At 32.1% G+C, this 8,968-nt stretch overlaps 1 long non-coding RNA gene across 1 annotated transcript; it reads right to left on the minus strand.

Annotated features, from left to right (window-relative positions):
• Positions 1 to 2,676: 2,676 nt before the first annotated feature.
• Positions 2,677 to 6,602, minus strand: LOC141449494 (uncharacterized). Its single transcript, XR_012455554.1, has 3 exons — positions 6,355 to 6,602; positions 3,350 to 3,422; positions 2,677 to 2,858 (listed from the first exon to the last, which is right to left on the minus strand). It is a non-coding gene; the product is annotated as an uncharacterized lncRNA (long non-coding RNA).
• Positions 6,603 to 8,968: the final 2,366 nt, after the last annotated feature.

Here is an 8,968-nt window from a genome sequence, read left to right on the forward strand (position 1 = left end):
AAATAAGTTGCAAGCACCATAAATAAAACATGCAAGTTTGAATGCAATATAGCATTCAACGTTGGCCGAAATAATGTGTAGTCAAAGATGTGTGGAACTGAAGAACTAGTTCAAAGAAGAACAAGCGCAAGTTTTGTGAAGTGGGCCCTCGTACCAACTTTCGGACCCTTTAACTCAGGCAGAGGAATTAAACAACTACTACAGAGCAACTGCAATACTAATATTAAGTTAGACTTTAAGAGGTCTTGGTCAGTAATGTATGACTTTCTCAACAGATCTCTATCTAGTTCAGTGGAATACAGCTACCACTAAACTTATCCTCAAGAACTAATTTTACTTGAAAAGATAGGAGGGGTAAGAGAAGGGCAGTATACATGAATATGGACAATAAAAAAGTTTGAGTAAATATGCGTGTAGAGGAAATTGGAAAAGATTCAGAGAATATTTCTTCTTCGTCTAGATCTTGCTATTGATCTTGTGATTGGCTTTCAAAAAGCAGTGAGGATAATCTTGAGGATTGTAGAAGAATACAAGGGACAGTCAACGTTCCAAGAAAAAGGTAGTACCAATTTGGACATCTGAAACTGTCCAAACGAGACGGTTTTGAGTTGACATTCTAAGACCAATTTATGCAGAACGTTTGGACAGGCTGTAAGAAACTTATTTTTACACTTTTGCTATTACTTTATACCTCCAATTATCAACACAAATGTTTTCTATATTTTCTTAATACCCAGCGTAATCAGAAGATTTTTCTTTTTATTGGAGAATATATATGTGAGTAAGCTGGACAGTTTTCAGCTCACTAAAAACGTGAACCCAAGAGCTGACTAGACAAAAGCTTTCTGAAAGATAAAATTGGCAGGACTGGTTGGTGCTTGATATTATTCCAATGGCTTACTTTTTATGGACATTCTTCAAAGAAATGTTCATGCTACCCATTAAAGGCTTAGACACTTAGAGGCGGACTAATGATGTTACTACGGATTTCAAGAACCGAATTTGAGCATATTTTGTCAGCTGTACAGATTTTTATAAAAACTTCAGTCAAAGATTTTCCTTTTTGTTTTTCTTACTCTATATTTTTCGTTATTTATAATTTGTAGTTATTCGTAATTTATTACTTAAATAGACAATTGTCAGTTGTTTTGTTACAACTTAACGTTTATCAGTCCATTGATAATGCGTGCAAAACTACACTATCCGCGTTTAGGACAAGGTTGACAGGAGACAGCTCCTCAGACAACGCCAACTCTACGTCAAGAAACGCCCTTAAATGAACTTTCCGGGGAAAATGTTATGACAAATCGTAGCAATAACTTTCCAGAAAATTTTAAAAACGAGAATAATCCAATTCTCTTCGATAATATGGTATTGATGAATGTATATTGAAGAGATGGAATTAGATCCCTGGGGAATGTCGTGATCGTACACTGATTACTCCCATTACGTTCATTGAAATCTATTGATCTTCTAATGTTACCCCCAAAATTGGCATCAATTATGAACTTTTGTTCATTTTTTTTAAATTAAGATGGTTAGCGACACAATCGGCGAGCAGAGTTCTGCCATTATAGACAATCATGTGCACTGTTGGTATCCTGAACCACTGAGAGCTCGTGCTTAAGTTGCACATCGCCTAATTAAAAATTGTATGCAAAATTTCATCATAAGAATATTTCAAACACTCAAGAACTTCTCTTATATTTTAGTATTATATTTTCCATGGAAGATCATTTGTCCAGCTTATCACCTAACAAAAATACTACTTAAATGCATAATTTACTCTCTTAGAACCAAAGGATTGTTTAATTATGAAGCGAGTTTCTATTTATATTAGAAAATGCTTAAAAATAGAGGTCTACTTAATTTTTAAATATATCAATTAATTTTTCTTCGTTTATTCTTTTTGCTAAATCGAAGAGATTCAATACTTCTTATTAAAATGTTTATATGCTTGAATATTTATTTACCAAATCTTTATTCACTGCTAAATGACAGAATTCTGTTTGGACTTGTTAAGTTTATTTTACCCAGCTTTTTGTATATGAAACCTTTCACAAAATAAAATAATAAATAAAACTTGTGCCAAGTTGGATCCTGTTCAGTTAATTTATGAATCTTGAACACTTTATAATCGCCAAAGAACTAATCATTAAAGATATGGAAATTATTAAATACTATACTGTTAAGTTTTAAATTATTCAAAAGAAAATATTTTAATTGTGGATAAGAAATTCAAACTAGAAATAACTGCTACGTAACAGTTCAACGCGGGGGCTCTAGTTCACCTTGCAAGGGTATTTATACTTCTAGTCAGCTTTTATACTTGCGAATCTGGACTAGTTTTTATATGGAAAATAGTTATTAATAATAATCTTTAGGTGATAAAGATTTTTAAATAACACATTTCAGTATTAAAAATAATGTCCTCTAATTACTTAAAACTTGAACACCTAATTGATACTTAAATTCAAATAATGAAAGGTAATGAAATGAAAGTAAGTATTCAGAATAAAAGTAAGAATACTTAAGGCGTAAAAGTATTCTACTACCCCCACTATACACTATTATTATGGCAGCATGCCAGGAGTATGACTGGTAAATCTCGTCTGTTTGGAAGCGAACCATGGTTGGAAAAAACTATAAGATAAAATGTAGTTCAAAATTGCAATTTTCATTTATTTTATAATTTGATGGTGCTGTTAATTGGTTAAATTATTGGTTAATAAACACAATAATTTGTTTATAAGTCAAAGAATTGATGAAGCATACCATGTACGGATAAAAACCTCGCCAGTTATTTTGCATTGATCAAATTGTAGTGGGTTACATAAAGCACATTGACCCCAAAATACCTATAATTCCAAAAATTGTTATTAAAGAAATGTTTTAATACACATATTTATTGATAGATTACTGCAATGATTTGGAGGGGCATTTGTAGTAACTTTTCTTGATTAATTTTGTGGGTGGGAATGGAGATTGTCCAGCATCCAGTGTCCTGTTACTTCAATCTCTGGTCAGATATTTTGTTACTACTAGTATTATTTTCATCAATTACCTTACCCTAAATCAATAGGGGCTCGGTATATGCTTTGCTTTACAAATCGTTTTGAGCACTGAAATGTCAAAATCACATTGCTTTTACACTGAATGAACAAACAAATGCATCAATAGTTTTGATGCCGATTTGGATAAAGCATTTGTTTTGCTTTAAATTGAACTTTTTGTTGTAATAGAAATAGCTATTTCCATCAAAAAGAATATGGTCTAAAACTACAGCCATACGTATAATTTATTGTTCTGTTTCTAATGCACTTTCAACACTATACATAGCTTTGCTTACCGGACTTAACTGCAGGCTGCAACCAAAACATAACTCTGAATGTCTGAACTCGCACATGGCTCTCCTGTACTTTCTGCAACAGGTAATCACAAATATCATTTTTACTTTTGCATTGGAATTGGAACAAATTGTCTGGAAATCTGCCAAAAAGTATTATCAGCAGGTTGTTTATAATTTTGAATAAATACATGAACTCTGGGTACCTAATCTGATAATCTTATTTCATGCATCATGATAAGGATTCTGATTTCTCATGGGAAATTAATGAAGCTATTGGTAAGGAAAAAGTGTTTTTTTAGAAATTAGTTACAATGGTTTCAACGTAGATCTGATTCACTTGGCTGAATAAGTTAAGTTCAATTAAATTCTTAGGTTGAAGTCATTTACAGACTTGTGGTAGAATCGAAAACAAAAAAAAATCCAAGTTTTGTCAGGTTGTTTCTAGCTATTTGTTGTTCAGCCTTATATTATTTCATTTTGACTGGTTTCAGATTTCTATCCATTTTCAGAGATTGGTTCAAAAGGACTTGGTGGAGAAAATTTGTTTTCACTTAAAAAGCATCTGTTAGGCTTCGTTTACTTTTGGAGATAGTAACGTAATGTTCAAAACCAGAGTTCACGAATGTTCTGATGTTGCGTTACTTCTCCAAAAGACCATTGTGTGATCAAGAGTAGTTCAAGAGAAATAGTGCACTGACAAAATAGTGGACAAAATAAGTGGTCAAATTTTCCTGTACACCTGTCGAAATAATCTCTGAAAATGATTGATAATCAAAAATAGATTGAAAGGAAAACACAGTTCTTCCAATCCTTCAATTCTATTTAAATATATGATATGTAAATTGGAGTTTTTATTTAATTTACCTTCTGAGAAATTGGTCTATTCAAAAAAAGAAAGGTAATCCAATATGAACAAGAATATTATATTCTAATAGACTAATTTCTCGCAGTAAATGAGAATGCTTCTAATGTTCAATTCTTAAAAAATATTCTGGTGATTGATCTGACATTTATTATATTTTAACAAAGTACTGTTTTCTTAGGAGAGTGTCTAATGATGAATGTAAACAGCACTGCACCATCTGACACGCAACAGTGATTTCTCCCCTCAGTTTGTTAACTTATCCATTATTACAGCTTCAGTAATCTAATTTTTTTAGATATCTTAATCAACTTCAATTAATTATTTTTAAGGCGCATCAAGCACTTGTAGAGTTAAAGCCTTCTCATTAACTTTATCCTCTTCCAAGCAACACTTTCTTCAATCACAAACACTCCAGTCTTCAAAGTGACTACTTAGGTCAAAGAATAATAAAAACAGTGAATTGGCTGAAAGCAGAACACTTACAGAAAGGGACCTGCTTCCATTCAAACCATTTTATTTCCCTATAAAGCAAGAAAAGTTAGTTTACATCGCATAAGGAACGAAAAAACATACTGAAATTTTTTGCAAGATAATAAATTTTCAAATGCAGGCGTTAATTATATTGGAAAGAAAATTGTTTTCCGAAGTTAAATTGAGGATCGAGTATGTGGTACAATTGATCGAAAACGATACTTCTCTGTCCATTTGCTTAATACAAGACATAAAGATTTGGTGGATATCGTCTACAGCCTGGCAAGCATCACACTTGTTCGTACTTCTTTTACTAAAAGGTGTGCCTTATAGTGCATGATCTGATCGTGACCTGCTTGCAACACTTATCTTTTTTCTGAGGCATTAAACAAGCACAAACCATGGCGGTTTTTCTCAGTACACAGTTTACCATTCATAAGTTATTGTTTTCTTTATTAACCTGTTGACTAAAATCCACCTTTCAATAATATTCCCTCTTAAAACTGGAAGATTTTGTAACAGTATTTCTTATCAATTGATTTAATGAAGGGCATCCAGATTCTAATCATGTAATGTAGAAACGGTGAAGCCAGAGTTGCCAAAGAGGGGCTGTTAAATGGATAGCTCAGTCACAGAGGTGCAAATGCGAGGAACTTAGGTATATCCGATATTTGGTTTAGTCTCTGACAGGATAGTTTCCTAGGTAAAGGAAAAAGTGGGAGTTGCTAAAATGACTTTCTCGTCTGGGTGCACGGACATTCGGAATTCAGGGGAAATGAGCGGATCGCTTGGCCCGGGAAGTGTCCTGCGTAGTTCTCATAGAACCTATTTTGTGGCACAGTAAAATACTTTATCATCGTGGCCTTTAGACTATGAATGGATCATAATAAGTCCCAGAAGTGGTGGGGGGAAAACCCAGGGCAGAGTCATGCGAAAAGTCTTTCGAAAAGGTTGATCTTAAGCCTCGTCACGAGTCAGTGTAGACTGAAGAAATGCATGCTGGTATGGGCCTGGAAGAGAACAGACAGTGCAGGTTCTGTCAGGAAGAAAAGATAACGACACTGCAGGTACTGTGTCTACCTGAAGGGCTAGTTAGGCACAAGGGTTCGGCTCATGCAGAAGAATCCAAGCCTTAGTACTTTGCTCTGAGTCCCTTACCAGACTCCTCAAGTCTAATTAAACAGTGAGGGTGGAGGAGGTGCAAGATGGACCCTCTGTGTCACATTGGCCTAGGTTTCTGACCAACCCTCGTAGGATTTAATGCAATCTACCTCCAATAAAAGAAAGTTGAAAATGTGGTTAGGCCTTCAGCCCTGGATAATTTCTTTGATTCCATGCACGCATGCGTGCTATGTTGGGTAAAATCAAAGATAATAGTAAAAAACTTTCTGGGCAGGCACTTAATGTACCAGAATGATGTTACTTCAACACGGAACAGTGTTTTAGACATGATCCAGTAAATGACTCATTAAAAGACAATATCTTCGAGAAAAGGTAGCAATGAGCATTTCAGACCATTTTGACAGTTTGCAAAGGTAGAAGAAGATCGTTTGAATTATATGTGAGAAAATTGCAAAAAAAAATTGCCAATCTTGTATGCTGACATAATTTCGAGTGATTTTGCATTTTTGTGACTTTTTTCCCCTACTTAAATGGAGCAATCGATTACCTTGTTTCCTCCTTATACAGTGGGTTGAATTGAACACTGAATAGCTAAAAAACCGATTCGAAAGCGATAGATACCTCTTCCTATAAGAGCAATAAAAATAAAAACTTCTCAAACCAGAAGAATTTACGCACTACATTAGTTATAAAAAGTAATTCACGAGGTCAAATGATTGGTCCCACCCGAGTTTTATTCGGCGCTTATTTTGGCTAATGTTAACAGTGTTATATAATGCATACTTTGTTCTCCACTTTGATAAGGTCAAAGTCTGCTTGTTATGTATTTATTATTGTTTATGTAATGAATAGAAATAAAACCATATAGATTTTCAAATACATAAATGTTTACATGCTGAGTCCTCATTCTAACCAAAAATATAACAATGATTTTGTGTACATTATTGGTAATTCTAATTCTAAATTAGCTTGTAATTTGTTCTTTGATGAAAAAAAAATCCAAGTTAATACAAATTGGTCATTAAAAGCAACATTTACTAAAAGTTCTGTACAAAGCAAACAGACCTTGTAAACAAACATTCCTTATTAAAATCGTAGAATGAAGTGAAAAATAAAAGTATGAGAATATTCAGATTGTTTCCTCGATTCAAAAATAATTAGCCGCCTCCTGAGAAAAATCATCGTTACCCAGTTCTGTGCCCTTCTTTTCTCTTCTCTTATTGCCCATTGAGCTGGAAATGATTAGTCTCACTCATTTTTATTATAATCTCGATTTTTCTTTACTACTTTTAAAGATTGTAAACTTGTACGCTGTATAGTATGAAGTTTACAGTAATTAGATAAGTCAGTTGATTTGCATATTCATAAAATCGATTCAAACAAGATAATAAATTGTTTAATAACTATTTAATTGTTTTAGCCAATTGTTAAATTTAATTTTTCATTTTCAACTAAATTATGAAAATACAGAGGTCGAGTAACTTCTAAACGCTCTATTAAAGATCCAAAAAAACATTATCATTTTTAATCATTATTTATTAGTCTGTTTAACATCATTGCTAAGGCCTACTTTAATGGATATTTCAACTGCTCACGCACAAATCAGTGATTAAAAAAAAGAAAAATACATGAATGAAAAATGAGAATTCATGAATGCATGTAGTGGCCATGAATAAACTAAACCAGTTTCTCTTGGGATTAGATGAACTTGGAAGGAATCTGTCATAAAGGTAGGGCAAGAAATAAGCAGTGTGGGGCGAGGTAACTCAAAGCATTAGGCTACTTCAGGGGTCGGCAAATGCGGCTCTTTTATCTAAATTTTGTGGCTCTTCAGCCTGTCCGAAATAAATTGTATATTTTAATTTTATTGAAACAAATGAAAATTTCATTTATTGAAGTAAAGATATTTTTTTCAAAAAGAATTTTAAATACAATAGGTTAGTAAATTGAATAGATTTATATTAAAATAAAGTAGGTAGTTGCCGCCTTTTTATTTTAACAGGTTTAGTGGTACTTTGCAATATGTGGAAATAAATATATAAAACATTTAAATGTCATTGAATACCATAAAATAATAATATTCCAAATAGAAATTATAATACAAATGATCTTCAGAGTTTTTAGCACTATCATCCTTAGGTAAGATTTATTAAAATTATTTAAGGAGAAATGGCTCTCTACTTAACATGTACTACTTGAAAAGTAAAAACAAATCAGTCCTAGCATAAAAATTAAGTCAATACATTTCCGGCCTAATATAAAAAATGCAATAATAACATCCGGCCTAATATAGAAAATAAATATAAATACTAAGGCCTAGTGCAATATAAAAAAAATGAAACTATTTTTCCGCCAAATTAAACAAATTTAAAACAAAGGATTCGAGATTTGACAAGGAAAGCTTTATTTTATCTCTTTAAAAATTCTTCTTTCATTTAATATAAAAAATTTCTATAAAACCTGATCACTGCAGGACTCAATGTCAATCAAAAGTCTACAAAAAAGGAAAAAAAAATCATACACTAATTAGCTTGTAAATTTATCGAACTATTTTTTATACATTAATTTATATTTTTTAATAATACAAGACACGCCTTTTTTTAATGCTAAGAATAAATACCGACTGGAGGAATTGGAATTTTCTCTAGCTTGTTTTTTCATATATTTTATAGAACAGGAACTTTTTTACCATTTTTTATTAGATGTGTGTTTTTAAATTTTCAAGGACCTAAACAGTGATACTTTCAATTGAATAATTTCTTTAATTAATTTAAATTTGATTTGTCAGCCAGAACTTTAGATATCAACTTTTTTTTTTCTAATTAATTTTACAGTCCATTACTCATAGTAATACATAGTAATCGTCAGTAAAGAAGGGTTACAACGACTGGGGGCTGATCTATGCAAGCAAGCTATCATTACTTGGCTTCTCATAAAAATATAAGATATGAGAATTTTTGTACTTGAATTTCTGGATGCTTTTTTTTAAAAATAAATTTAATTGGTTACCTGGTTTATCAAAAAGTTGCCATTCTTAGTATGTGAACCTTTAACGAAAATTACATAATAAGGGCGTTTGATGAACAAGCTTTGTTTAACGTTTACGAAAGAATTAATTACTAATTGTAGAAAAACTTATAGTGTCTGCAGTTTTAATATTT

Source organism: Rhodnius prolixus, unplaced genomic scaffold (assembly GCF_049639745.1).
Source record: "Rhodnius prolixus isolate KJV_2025 unplaced genomic scaffold, Rpr scaffold_2, whole genome shotgun sequence".
Lineage (NCBI taxonomy): Eukaryota > Metazoa > Arthropoda > Insecta > Hemiptera > Reduviidae > Rhodnius > Rhodnius prolixus.